The sequence below is a fragment of the Rhinoraja longicauda genome, chromosome 17 (genome assembly GCF_053455715.1).
Source record: "Rhinoraja longicauda isolate Sanriku21f chromosome 17, sRhiLon1.1, whole genome shotgun sequence".
Lineage (NCBI taxonomy): Eukaryota > Metazoa > Chordata > Chondrichthyes > Rajiformes > Arhynchobatidae > Rhinoraja > Rhinoraja longicauda.
In genome coordinates this window covers 25,634,297-25,647,700 of record NC_135969.1, presented here as the reverse complement: position 1 = coordinate 25,647,700, position 13,404 = coordinate 25,634,297, and the positions used below count along the sequence as shown (strand labels likewise).

The following is a 13,404-nucleotide window of genomic DNA, read 5'->3' as shown; positions in this document are numbered from 1 at the left end:
TGGTGAATCTGTGGAATTCATTGCCACAAAGGCTCTGGAAGCCATCAAAGGAGAATGTGGTTGAGAGGGAGAGATAGATCAGCCATGATTGGATGGTGGAGTAGACTTGATGGACCGAATGGCATAATTCTGCTCCACTTATAACATGAACTTATATCAAGGATAGATGCAAAGTGCTGGAGTAACTCATTCGGTCAGAAGAAGGGTCCCAACACGAAACGTCACCTATCCATGTTCTCCAGAGATGCTGCCTGGTCCGCTGAGTTACTCCAGTACTTAATGTCTATCTTTGGCGCCCTTTAGACCTTGGGCGATACAGTCTATGTAAAAGCCATGTCTGTCACTCTTCAATTCTGTGCTACTGTTGGAGGTCCTCCACTGGGCACCATAAATACACCTATTGCAATGTGTGACCAAAGTAAAATAGAGCATAGTAGAAATCTCAAAGGGGTGTAGCATAGGCTTTGAAGCAAGCAGAATGTCTACCCAATGTTTAAGTTTAAGTTAAGGTTTGTTATTGTTACTTTTCCAAGATACAGTGAAAAGCTTTGTATTGCATGCTATCCAATCTTCTTCTTTTGTGTCCATCATCCATGTTTCAAATATTAAATCACTGTCATCGTCTGTCCTGAAAAGGACACAAGCTTCCGGCGACAATCAATGGGAGCCATCACTTGTACAGCAGATGATGGTGGTAGCATTATTAGGCCAGGACACTTCCAGTTTCCAGCCCCGCGATGTGGACACTTCTGCAATGGGGCCATCTGAAACCAGATAATACTATATATAAATACAATCAAGCCAAACTCATATACAATAGATGTGCAAAGGGAACGAATCTGAGTGCAGAGGGAGTTTTAAGTGTCTCTTTTATGCATTTTGCAAAGCTGGTTGATTTATGAATGTCCATGGTTTGCAGAAGCCTCATTGAATTTCATCTGGAGTCTCTGAAAAAGTGTTACATAATGCTCACCATTTCCAGATGTACCTTCCCTGCTGGAAATACATCACCCAACAAAAGACAATGATGGTGGGAAGTGTTCAGTTGGATTCTCCAGACTGAAGCAGAAAGATCCAGAAATGATTCATTCTGGGGAAATTCAATCTCTGATTGTGCAGCACTGAACTAAGCAAGGCCACGTGATCAAAAGGTCTCGATCCGAAATGTCACCTATTTCTTTTCTCCAGAGATGTTGCGCGACCCGCTGAGTTACTCCAGCACTTTGTGTCTATCTTCCTGACCAAGTGCTTGGCCTTGAGGTCATTCTAAGCTGATGGAGTCAAGGTCTTTTATTTCTGCTCATTTGGAAGTTCTATAGAAGTTAGTCAAAATTGCTCCAGATAAGAAGGAGGCCAAGTGATCTGATCTACCTGTACTGGTGCAAGCTCCATAACTCAAATGTTCCACTCCAATCCATTTCCTTCCTATTTCTTTGATAATCTTCTTGTCAACCATTTATCCAATTGATATTTAAGATACATTAGAGAACGATCCTGACCTCCCATGATTCATTGAAGACTCCTCACGATCATGCCCGCGACACCCCGGCGAACGTTCGACGACAGCCTAGTCGCCGACAGTCGCCTTAAAATCACCTAAGTGGGGCAGGCCCTTATGTGGAAGCATGTTTCTTCCCAAGACAGCATTTTTCTTGCTTGTCAATTTCTGAAGTAACTTAAGTGCGTCTTCAGTTCACAATCAAAATCGTGCTATCACCTATTAGGCCCCTACAACACAAATAGTGTTTCCTAATTCGTCTATTGCATTCTATCCAATTCACATTGTGGAAATGTGCCTGATAGCAGAACTACTTGTACTTTTAATAGGGGACTCAATAACCTAATCCTATTCAATGTCAATAATATATTGTCACTGGTGGTCTGATCCATACTGTATGTGTAGCTGAGTGTTACTTGGAGTAGGTTGTTTGTGGCAAAGGAATGTCTGGAAAGTCGGATGCTTTTAAAAGAGTGATGACAAGAGTTCAGAGCAAGCATGTTTCTGTTAGAGTCAAAGACAAGACAGGTAGGAAGCTTAGATGGCGAGGAAAATTGAGGTTCTGTTGTGGAAAAAGAAGGAGGCATAGGACAGGTGTAGGTGGCTGGAAACAAGTGTATCCCTGGAGGAGTTTCAAGAACTGAGAATCATACTTAAGAAGGAAATCAGGAGGGCACTAAGGGGGCAGGAGATAGCTCTGGCAGATAATATCCAGAAATCCAGAGAGATTTTATGTCATTAAGGGTTAGAGGGTGGCTGGAGAAATAACAGGGCCTCTCAGAAACCAAAACAGTCATCTCTGTGTGGAGCCACATAAGATGGCCAAGGTTTTCAATAAGATTCCTTCTTTTACCGTGAGGAAAGACATGAAGACTGGGGAACTTGAGAAGTTAATGAAAGTGTCTTGAGGACAGTTAATCTCATGGTCAAGGAGATACTGAACGTCCTAAGGCATATGAAGTTAGATAAATCTTCTGCCCTGATCAGATATATCTGAGGACATCGTGGGAAGCTGGAAGAAATTGCAGGTGCCCTCACTGAGATTTATGAATCATCATTAGAAATAGGTGAAGTGTCAGAAGACTGGAGAGTGGCTAATGTTGTGCTGCTATTTGAAAAGGGTTGCAAGGAAAAGCTTGGGAACTATAGACCAGTGAGTCCAACATCTGTGCTAGCCAAGTTACTGGAGAGTATTCTGGGATAAGATATGTATGCATTGGGATTGACAGGGGCTGATTAGGGATAGCCAGCATGGTTCTGTACGTGGGAGATCGTGACTCACGAATCTGATTGAATTTTTTGAAGAAGTAACCAAAAAGGTTGATGAGGGCAAAGCCATAGTCATTGTCTACATGGGCTTCAATGAGGCATTTGATAAGTTGGTGAGTTGCTCAGGAAGATTGCATGGGATTCAGGGAGAGCTAGCCAACTGGATAGAAAATTGGCTTCATGGAAGGAAACAGAGGATGATGGTGGAAGTTTGCTTTTCAAACTGGAGGCCCATGACTTGTGGTCCTTGAAGCGCAGGAGGTTGAGGAGCAAACTTATAGAGGTATATAAGATCATGAGTGGAATGGATAGGATATGTGCACATAGTCTTTTAGCCAGAGCAGGGTAATCCAGAGGACATAGGTTTAAGATGAGAGGGGAAAGATTTAATAGGAACCTGAGGGGTAACTTTTTCACACAGTGGGAGGTGGAACGAGCTGCCAGAGAAGGTAGTTGAAACAGGTATAACAACACTTGGACAGGTACGTGGATTGGAATATGAACCATAAGCAGGCAGGTGGGACTAGTGTCGGTAGAGCATCTTGGTTGTTATGGGCAAGTTGGGGCAAAGGACCATCTGTAAGAATCTATGGACCAGTACCCAATGCCTTTATGCTGCCCAGTTCTGGCTATGCACAAGCGCTCTTAACAGTACTAGAGTGTGTGGTCATGGATGAAATCCTAGCCACCTGTCTGCAGAAAACCCATAGTGGACAAATGAGGGGAATCAGTAAAATACCAGATGGTAGCGCAGCTGACGACATGGAAAGAAAGCCACCACTGCATTTATATAGCACCTTTCACTGTCTTGGTACATCCAAAAGTGTGTTGAAAGCAATGAATAATTTCTCAAGTGTGATTGTTGTAGAAAATGCACCAAGGTTTAGGGGTATGAATATTGATTTCTCTCACTTCAGGTAGCCCCGGCATTCCATCTCTATCCCTCTCCCACCCAAGTCGCACTAGCTTCTCATTTTCACCGTACAAACAGTTAATAATGACCTGTTTCCTTTATCGTTACCTTTTTGCATATCTTTCATTTATTGTTCTTTATCTCTCCACATCACTGTCTCTATCCCTCGTTTCCCTTATCCCTAACCAGTCTGAAGAAGGATCTTGACCCAAAACGCCACCCTTTCTTTCTCTCCAGAAATGTTGCCTGGCCCCTGAGTTACTCCAACTTTTTGTGTCTATTTTCGGTTTAAACCAGCACCTGCAGTTCCTTCTTACTCAGTAAGTCACAAGGTCATTTGACAGGATACGTGCTTCCTGGTGGACAATCAAGAATCTAAACATAAGGGAGTCATCCATTTTAAAACAGAGTTTAAGTATTTATCTATTCCCCTCAGAGGGCTTACATCCTTGGAACTCTCTTCCTCAAAGAACAGTGGAATCAGGGTCTTTGGATAATTTGGAGGTCTTGGTCAGCAAAGGATTGTAAGGTTAAAGATTGTAAGGTAAAAGAATACAGAGTTGAGGTTAAAATCATATTAGCCATGATTGTATTGAAAATGGAACAGCTCAAGGCCTCAAAATGTATACCAGTGATCATATGGCCATAAGAAATGACAATGAGCAGGTAATTGTTTTTTGTTGTTGACTAAGGCAAAATGTCAGCCAGGAATAACTCCTCTGCCCCCCTTTCAGGAGTACTGCCTGTGGGTATATGGAAACATTGATCTTGGACTTAAAACCGGCTCTCAAATGCCTTCAAGAGTCTAAGACGTAAGGGCAAAGTTGAGGTAATTTTTTTTGTTCTCACAGAGGGTTTAAGTCCTTGAAACTCTCTTCCTTAAAGAACAGTGTAAAAACAGGAATTGATGGTCTAGGAAAGCAGAGAGTTGAAAGGTTTCAGAGCTGGTAGAGGCACTGCCTCACAGCGCCAGAGACCTTGGTTCGATTCTGACCTAGGGTGCTGTCTGTGTGGAGTTTGCACATTCTCCCCGCGACCGTGCAAGTTTCCTCCCACAACCAAATGATGTGCAGGCATGTAGATTAATTGTCCTCTGTAAATTGCCCCAAGTGTGTACGGAGTGGATGCAAAAGTGAGATAACATAGAACGAGTGCGAACAGGTCATTGATGGTCAGCGTGGACTTGGTGGGATGAAGGGCCTGCTTCTATGCTGTATCTTCCAATCAATCAATCAAGAGGATGCTGAGCACAGCGACAAACACAGATTAAGTAGAACATGTTGGGTCCTGGCTAATTGTGATTTTAAATTCCTCTCCCAGATCAGGAAATAAATTCAGAGTAAATTCAGAATAAATTAAGATTCAGGAGCTGATGGTAAGTACTTTAAACTGAAGGTAGACACAAAAAGCTGGAGTAACAAAGCGGGACAGGCAGCATCTCTGGAGAGAAGGAATGGGTGACATTTTGAATCGAGACCCTTCTTCAGACTACTCATTCCACAGATGCTGCCTGAGCTGCTGAATATTTCCAGCACTCCCTGCTTCATTTTCAGATTGCCAGCATTCGCAGCCTTTGATTATCATTTTCTGATCAATGTAGATTGATTCTATAAAATGAGCCTCCGACTGTAACAACTGTAGAGCATTGAGAGCTCCTATTGTGTGTGCTGCAGCCTGCCTCAGACAATGCTTCTGATCTCTGTCACATGCTGAGAGAGGGATTGTAGGGACAATGGCATCGTGCAGAGTGCCCACATTGACTTCAACTTTGTGGGGCTCACAGATTATAAGCAAAAAGTAACTGTCTTCAGTATGAAGTGAAAAGAATTCACAAACAGACAGCTCACTATGTGATGACTTTAGAACATCCCTGAACATTTTAATCAGCATTAAAGCACAAATTACCCAGTGATACAACGGGATAGAGCAGGCAATTGGCACACAGCAAGATCCAACAGCAAATGAAATGCAATGAGAGCTGCAATCAGGGCAGCACAGTGGCGCAGCTGGCAGAGACCCGAGTTCAATCCTCACCTTGGGTGCTGACTGCGTGGAGTTTGCACGCTTTCTCTGTGACTGTGTGGGTTTCTTCCGGGTGCTCTGATTTCATCCCATATCTCAAAGATGTGCTGGTTTGTAGGTTAATTGGCTGCTGTAAGTTGCCCCGAGTGGGCAAGTGGATGCGATAGTGGGATAACATAGAAATGGGGTGAATGATGGTCAGCATGAACGCAGTGGGCCGGAGTGCCTGTTTCCACGCTGTATCTCGAAGAACAATCTAAGCCGCCATTATTCTATGAAAGCCAAAATGTTTGTTCCACTGGGTTATGTGTTCCAAGCGTTTTTGCGCCTGCCTACAGTGAGCAGCTTATGCAATCTGTACAGCCTTGTACCGCAGTTGCAGAGTTGTTGGAAAACAGTCGTTGCGATGGTAAAGGAAATCTGTCCTGAATCTCGGGCTCAGCAAGTGTCAAGCAGCTTCTATTGATTCACATTTTTAGACCTCTACTTGTAAGCAAAGATTGTATGGATTTATTCTCACAGGCTGCCAATAAACTGGATCTCATCTGCCTTTAACACAGCAAAGTTTCAAATTTCAAATAACTTGGACTTAACAGATGGTGCCTATTGGGAAAGTCTACTGGAGGACAATTTATTTTATTCAAGTGCTCTGAAAATAGGCTGCAAGAGCACACCTGGGTACTTAAAGGGACATTGCCATCCCTCTCAATAGCTGAGTTGAAATGCCTGTGTGTAGCATTAAGATGCAGGCTTAATACTGTCTTAGCTGTGAACTGGAGCTAAGAGCCTTCCTGGAATGCCTTCGACCACATTGATCCGCGAACTGACGTCCCTCTCCTCGCCCGGCCATCTTTGTGTCCCAGGGGAGCCTGTTGCACACGACCTTCCATCTTCCCCCAGCTAGAAAGATCCAACAGATGTTTGAATAAGAGCGGGCAAGTTCTTCATAGGCATCAAGCCAATAGTGACACCTGAATCTACATTACTGTGTGAGTAATAGTTTAGTTTGTTTTGTTTAGTTTAGAGATACAGCGTGGAAACAGGCCCTTCGGCCCACCGAGTCCACACCGACCAGCGATCCCCGCACATCAACAGAAGGCTGCATACACGAGGGACAATTTACACTTATACCAAATATACAAACCTAAGCCAAACCTGTACGTCTTTGGAGTGTGGGGGGGAAGCGAAGATCTCGGAGAAAACCCACGCGGTCACGGGGAGAAAGTACAAACTCTGTACAGACAGCACCCGCAGTCGGCATCGAACACGGGTCTCCGGTGCTGCAAGCGCTGTAAGGCAGCAATAGTTTGAATGCTATTTGATGCTATTTGTCTGGACAAATTAGTATTCCCTATATTACCACAGCAAATGTGCATCTAACAAATACTACCAGCTGAAAAATGAAACGTGCTGAGGAAGTGCAAGAATTTTTAATCCTTTCTCTTCCATATCCTCCTCTAATAATTGTTTTGCCATTCCATTGTGCACTGAGGGTAATGGAGACTTTGAAGGTCATCCAGGCTAGGGGACGTTCAGGGCTTGCCACAGCTGTGCTCTTTATGCAGCCCATGGCATTAAAGCTGCATTGATCACTCTGGACTGCTAATGATTTGGACCTTTCTGTGTGAAACTGGAAGATAAACAGAGAACTTTGCTACCTTTATTAGTCATCTAAATTAATGATTATAAAAAGATCTGATTCCAAAGCCAAAGGAAAATATCAGTGCTTTATTCAATAGTGCTTTATTTTGGCAAATGTGTGATTGCACAGTGAAATTCTTTTCGCATATTCTACCCATATAAATATATGGACCCCTGGTTTTTAAGTCCATCCCATACAGTTCTCCATCTTGAGCAGTCATGTTTTGGTGCCATTTCCACAAGTCCAAAGTTTGGTTCATCCACGCACTCAGTCTACTGGAGCTGTTCATGAACCAGGGACGCCCCAGGCTCCTGAAGGGCCTTCCTCCATCACCTTTGATCAGATCAGCCCACAAACCGATGTCCCTCTGGGCGCCCGGCCATCTTTGTGTCCCGGGTGAGCCTCCTGCAGATGACTTTCCATTACGTGGGACCGGAAGGACCAATGTTGTTTCCCACAAAATCTCCCAATCTACTGGCAGGATAACTGAACCCAACATCAGTGCCTTTCATCCAGGCCAACATCCCCATTGGCATGCTGGCCTCCTTGTTAGCATGCACGGCACCAGGCTCCTAATACTCTGTCCAAACACAAGTGGACAGAGGAAACAAACCAAGGATGTCCTCAACCGCTCTTTGAAATGGTGTAACATCACCTCACATGAAAATATTGAGCAGGACAGCTCAATATGGAGGAGTGTTTGGGATGGATTTAAAAACCTGGGTCCATCTTTATTTAGGTAGAAACAAGGTAAACAACTAAAGGACCACACCACCTTTCAATCTATCCAACCACCCCACCCCACCAAACATTTTCTGCTCCACCCGTGGCAAAGTCTGCAGGACCCACATTGGCCTCATCAACCACCTCAGAACCTGCAAAACTGGAATAGAAGCAAATAACCATCAGCTGCCAAGTACAAAGAGGCTGTGAGTGTAGCTAATGAATGATTGATCAGGTATGCAATAAATAAAATTCATCCCATCAAGGACTTTGTTGGCAAAAGCTTTTTATGAACTTGCCTGCATTTGGCCCATATCCGTCTAAACCTGTCCTATCCATAGTCGCTCAAGGATCTAATTAAGATTCCATATAAATTGACCTAAGCTTTTCATTTATATATATATCTGGAAATGACACACAGTGCTTTGTTTGCTTATTTTATCATTGCGTTTATTAACTTTCATTGCTATTTTAAATGCCCTGGGCTCTAGTTTCCCAGGTGCCTCTGATCCTGAACCACATTCAGATGTTTATTTCCCTCAGGATATGCGCCTCTTCATTCTTCCCACTGAACCTATTTCATTACACTTATTCATAAGTTCATTTGCCAACTGTACACTCATTCATAATTTATTGACCTTTATCTGTACGGAATTAAATTATCCACAACATAAACTATAAATAGCCCACAATATGGAAACATTTACAAACTTTTAAATTGTGTTACCAATTTCCATATCCAAATTGTTTATGTATGTGGTGAAAGATGTGGTTCCAGCACTGGTCCACTGATGTGACCACTTTCCACATTTTCCCCTTCTGCTACCCTTAATCCTATTCTCTTCTATAAATATATATATATATATTAAATGCATTCATTTTCAGGTTTTGGGCATCACTGAAAAGGCCAGTATTCATTGCCCACCCCTAATTATCCTTGAGAAGGTGGTGGGGATCCATCTTCTTGAATTACTGCGGTTCTGGTGAAACCACTGTCATAGTGCTGTTGGGAAAGGAGCTCCAAGATTCAGATTCAGACGATGCCAGAATGGTGATGCATTCCCAAATGAGGATGGTATGCAACATGAGTGAAACCCACAGGTGTGTTACTCCATGCTCCTGCTCTCCTTGCCATTCTTGGAGGTAGAGGCTGGAAGTTTGGGAGGGAGTGTCGGAGTAACCTGGCCAAGTAACTATAGATGGGACACACCAGTCTGATTTGAACAGAGGTGGAGGGAATCATTGTTTAGGATGGTGGAAGGGTTCCAGCGACTACTTGGTCCTGGGTGTGTTGTTGAGAGTTGCTGTGCTTCACTTATATAGACAAGTGGAGAATGTTGTATCAGAGGCCTCACTTGTCCCTTGTAGATGCTGGAAAAGCCTTGGGATTTTCGGAAGCGAATTACACACCGCAGCTCTGACCTGCTCTTGACTAATTTTTAATACTTGCAAAGCTAATCCACATAGTTGAGAGGTTTAAACTTTTTCTAAATTTGATTAATTTATCTATTATCTCCTGCTTAGTGTCTTAAATCTTTTCTAGTCACTATTGATCTGATGTCATACCATCAAGCTATCCTCTCTGGTAAACACTAAGCCAATATTTTATGTTTAATATTCTATGTAATATTATGGCAGAAATATCATGAATTGAGAATATACAACCATTCACTCTATCCCTGGAGACGGATTTTTCTTCCGCTATTGATGTGCCTTTGGAATACTTTAATATTTCTTTATGCTTTGATATAACTTTGCAATTTGTCTTTGCCTTTTCCCTTTTACTTTTCCTGTTCATTTTCTGTTTTGTCCATGTACGTAGAACATGCCTTTCTCATTTTTGACTATTACGTCCTTTTTCTTTCTTCTTCTACGGTGTGTCTTTAATGACTGGGCTATTCATGAATTTTAAAGAATTAATATCTCCAGGATCTCACTGATCACATTTTATAAACATTTCTATCATTCTATTATTCTGTTCCTTTTATCCATAATTTTTCCAGTTTGTTTTCCTTGGTTTCATTCTTTATGTTACTTTATTAGTTTTGGTCTTTGCTTACTTTGACTTACTAATTTTTATCTGAAACTTAAATGTGCATTGATTGCTAATTCAAGGCTTACTTTCCCATGCAATTTATTTCCATCCAAACAGTGCTCTCACACTTTTGAAGAATCTGAAGCAGGGTCTCGACCCGAAACGTCACCTATTCCTTTTCTCCCGAGATGCCACTGAGTTACTCGAACATTTTGTGTCCATCCTCCTCACTTACCCTTGTTTGATATTGGGTAAGAAAGGAGGTCTGCATGTATCATTAAAACTCTATTCCTTGTCTCCCTTTCACTACCTCTTCATGATGATTTATTTAGAGGTATAACTGCAGATGCTGGTTTAAATCGATGGTGGACACAACATGCTGGAGTAACTCAGCGGGTCAGGCAGCATCTCTGGAGAGAAGGGTGACGTTTCAGGTCAAGACCCTTCTTCAGACTGATTTATTTAGAGGTAATCAATAATGTACTGTAATTATTGTTCTATGTTCATCGTCCTGTTTACTGTTTACATTTCTTCCTTCATCTCCTTTCCTCTATGAGGCTGTTTGCCATTCACCCAAAGAGTATTATTGATTCAAAATTTCAACCATGATTCTGAATCTGCTTCTGTTTGTAGAAACATAGAAATGTAGAAAATAAGTGCAGGAGTATGCCATTCAGCCCTTTGAGTCAGCAGCACCATTCAATGTGATCATGGCTGATCATCCAGAATCAGTACCCCGTTCCTGCTTTCTCCCCATATCCCTTGATTTTGTTAGCCCTAAGAGCTATACCCAACTCGCTCTTGACTACATTGTTGCTTTGCTTTTTCCAAACTTCATACACTGGAATGTTTGGCAGTTAACTGGGAGGGGACGAGTGTAGGGGAGAAGCTCAATTTTATTTTATCATGAATGGATTCAGTATTCTTAAATTATGGCATCTCATTTGTGTGTGCTCCACACAAAATCAGACTCTAATCTTATATTGGGCCACCAAAGTCCAATATCTCTTGCATTTCACATGTATATTCAAAGGTCAATCAAATGGTTGAAGATTACTTGTGACATGGGTCCAGTACAAGCATCAAAGGTCTTTTGTTTATCATTGGTAGCAAAATCTGTGTGTGTTTTAGACAACTTCCCCACAGAACAAAGGAGAACATCGATTATGGAGACGGAAGGAATTGCAGATGCTGGTTTACAATATAATTCACAAAGTGCTGGAGTAACTCAGTGGGACAAGCAGCATCTCTGGAGAACATGAATAAGTGATGTTTCGGAACGGGACTCTTATTCAGACCGATTGTCATGTGAGTGGGTGGAGTGGGAAGAGGAAACTGGAAGAGAAGTGGGGGCAGGACAAAGCCTGGTGTGTGGATTATTATACCTTTGTCTGGTACATCCCTGGATGGCTACTGACTAATAATATGAACATTTGATTACAAACATGTATACCCAACCAAATATCTAATAAAGATTAACTATCTTATGGATAGCTGATAGACAGCTCTGGGTCCCACAATGCTTATCTGACTCTCTGTTTACTGTCTCTGAGCCAGAATAATGACTCTAGTATAAACCCCAAACTGCCGTGGTACTAATAAACAGAGGCCCAACTAGTTGGTTTTGTCTATGAGACATCAGAAATAGAATGTGGTCAAATCCCATCACAACTAGTTAGTTCTCCACTTCATAACATATATACTTATGCATTTTTACGTATCTGCCTTTGGAATGTTGCTATCACCCTGGCCACTTCTAACATAGACATTTAGAAGAAACATAATGTCCATCTCTTTAACTATGCTACTCCTTAAAATTGTTTGGCTTGCATCTCCATCTCAGGCAGATGGTAAATGATTATCCTTGAGGCATGCCGCAGTGATCAAACTGTGGAAATGTCTGAATTGTTAGCAATGGGACCTGCCAGCAACAAAACACAATAGCCCTGGTGTTGATCATTTAGTGGAGTGACTTCACATCCCATGATGTTCAAACAGCATGGTTTTATGGACATAACATGCCTTTCCCCGAGGCAGGCACATGCCAGCAGACTAAGAGAGGGAGAATTTGTATTTGCTTCGCACTTTGCACAATAACAGGATGTCCTGAAGTGTCTTAAAGGCAAGAGAGTGCTTTTGAAATAATGAAGCAAATGCTTCGGTATGTGCACCGCATTTTCCAAAATTAACATTGTAATAATGATTAGATGATTGCCTAGATATTAGACCGTCTGCTGCAGTCTCCGGCACTATTGGATTGAACATTGATTTCCTCCTGGAGGAATTGTGACTGTATCAATTTCACAGTCATCTGAGGATTTCAATCAAACTTCTTGTTGTGAGCCGCCCTTTCAACTCCACTGTGGTTTCTACACCGGGGATGTACATAACGATCTCATAAGCCCTTGATCCAAGCCATCTCCACCACTATCACTTTAGCCACACGCTTAACTGTGGCTGAACTCATTAGGCTAGGCTTCGGAAAGGAGAGCCAAGTGCAAAAATACACGAAGCCCGGAAGGTTGGTGTGGTGGAACAAGCCAAATTGTGAGAGCACACTGAAATTTCTCGCCAAATATGTGTGAGTCACTTTGGTTGTGGGATAATTGTTAGTCTGAGCATTGGGGAGAACTCTTCCACAGGTTCTTGGAACAGTGCTAGAGAATCTTTGCATCACTGAGTGTCATAGAAACAAACAGCAATACAACACGGAAACAGACCTTTCGGCCCATTGAGTCCATGCTTACCATCAACCTCCCTATACTAATCCCATTTTATTCTCCCCATATTCTCATCACTCCCTCCAGATGTATCCCAAACCTACACACCAGGAGCAATGTACACTGGTCAATTAACCTACCAACCTACATACCTATGGGATGTGAGAAGAAACCAATGGGACACAGGAAGAACGTGCAAACTCCACAGAGAAAGATGGTGGAATTCGGTTCAGGGCTCTGGTGCCACTGTGCAACCATCTGATGTCCTATTCTGAGAGGTTTTTCAACCATTGAGACAGCTTCAGCAATCTTCCGAACACTACTTTAAAAAGCTCGGAAACGCAAAACAAAATGCGTTAATGCCTGTTTCAAGACTGTGCTTGCGGGCTCACTTGTGTACAGCCACTTTGTGTCAGGAACTGTGGGCATGGGAGTCGAGCCTTCCATGCTGTTATTGTGTTTTTCCTTGGAGCTCTGGTCACAGGAAGGTCCTTAGAGCATAATACACCCAGCCCTCCTTCAGCTACTGGGGAGTGTTGACTAGGAAGCAGTGATAGATGGCAGTGTCCTCTCTAAGAGAAT

General features: G+C 42.6%; 1 protein-coding gene across 5 annotated transcripts in view; it reads left to right on the top strand.

The window, feature by feature from the left end:
• The window catches only part of grip2b (glutamate receptor interacting protein 2b), a 410,662-nt gene that overhangs the window by 116,299 nt on the left and 280,959 nt on the right, over positions 1-13,404 (top strand). The gene's annotated exons all lie outside the window — the stretch shown is intronic.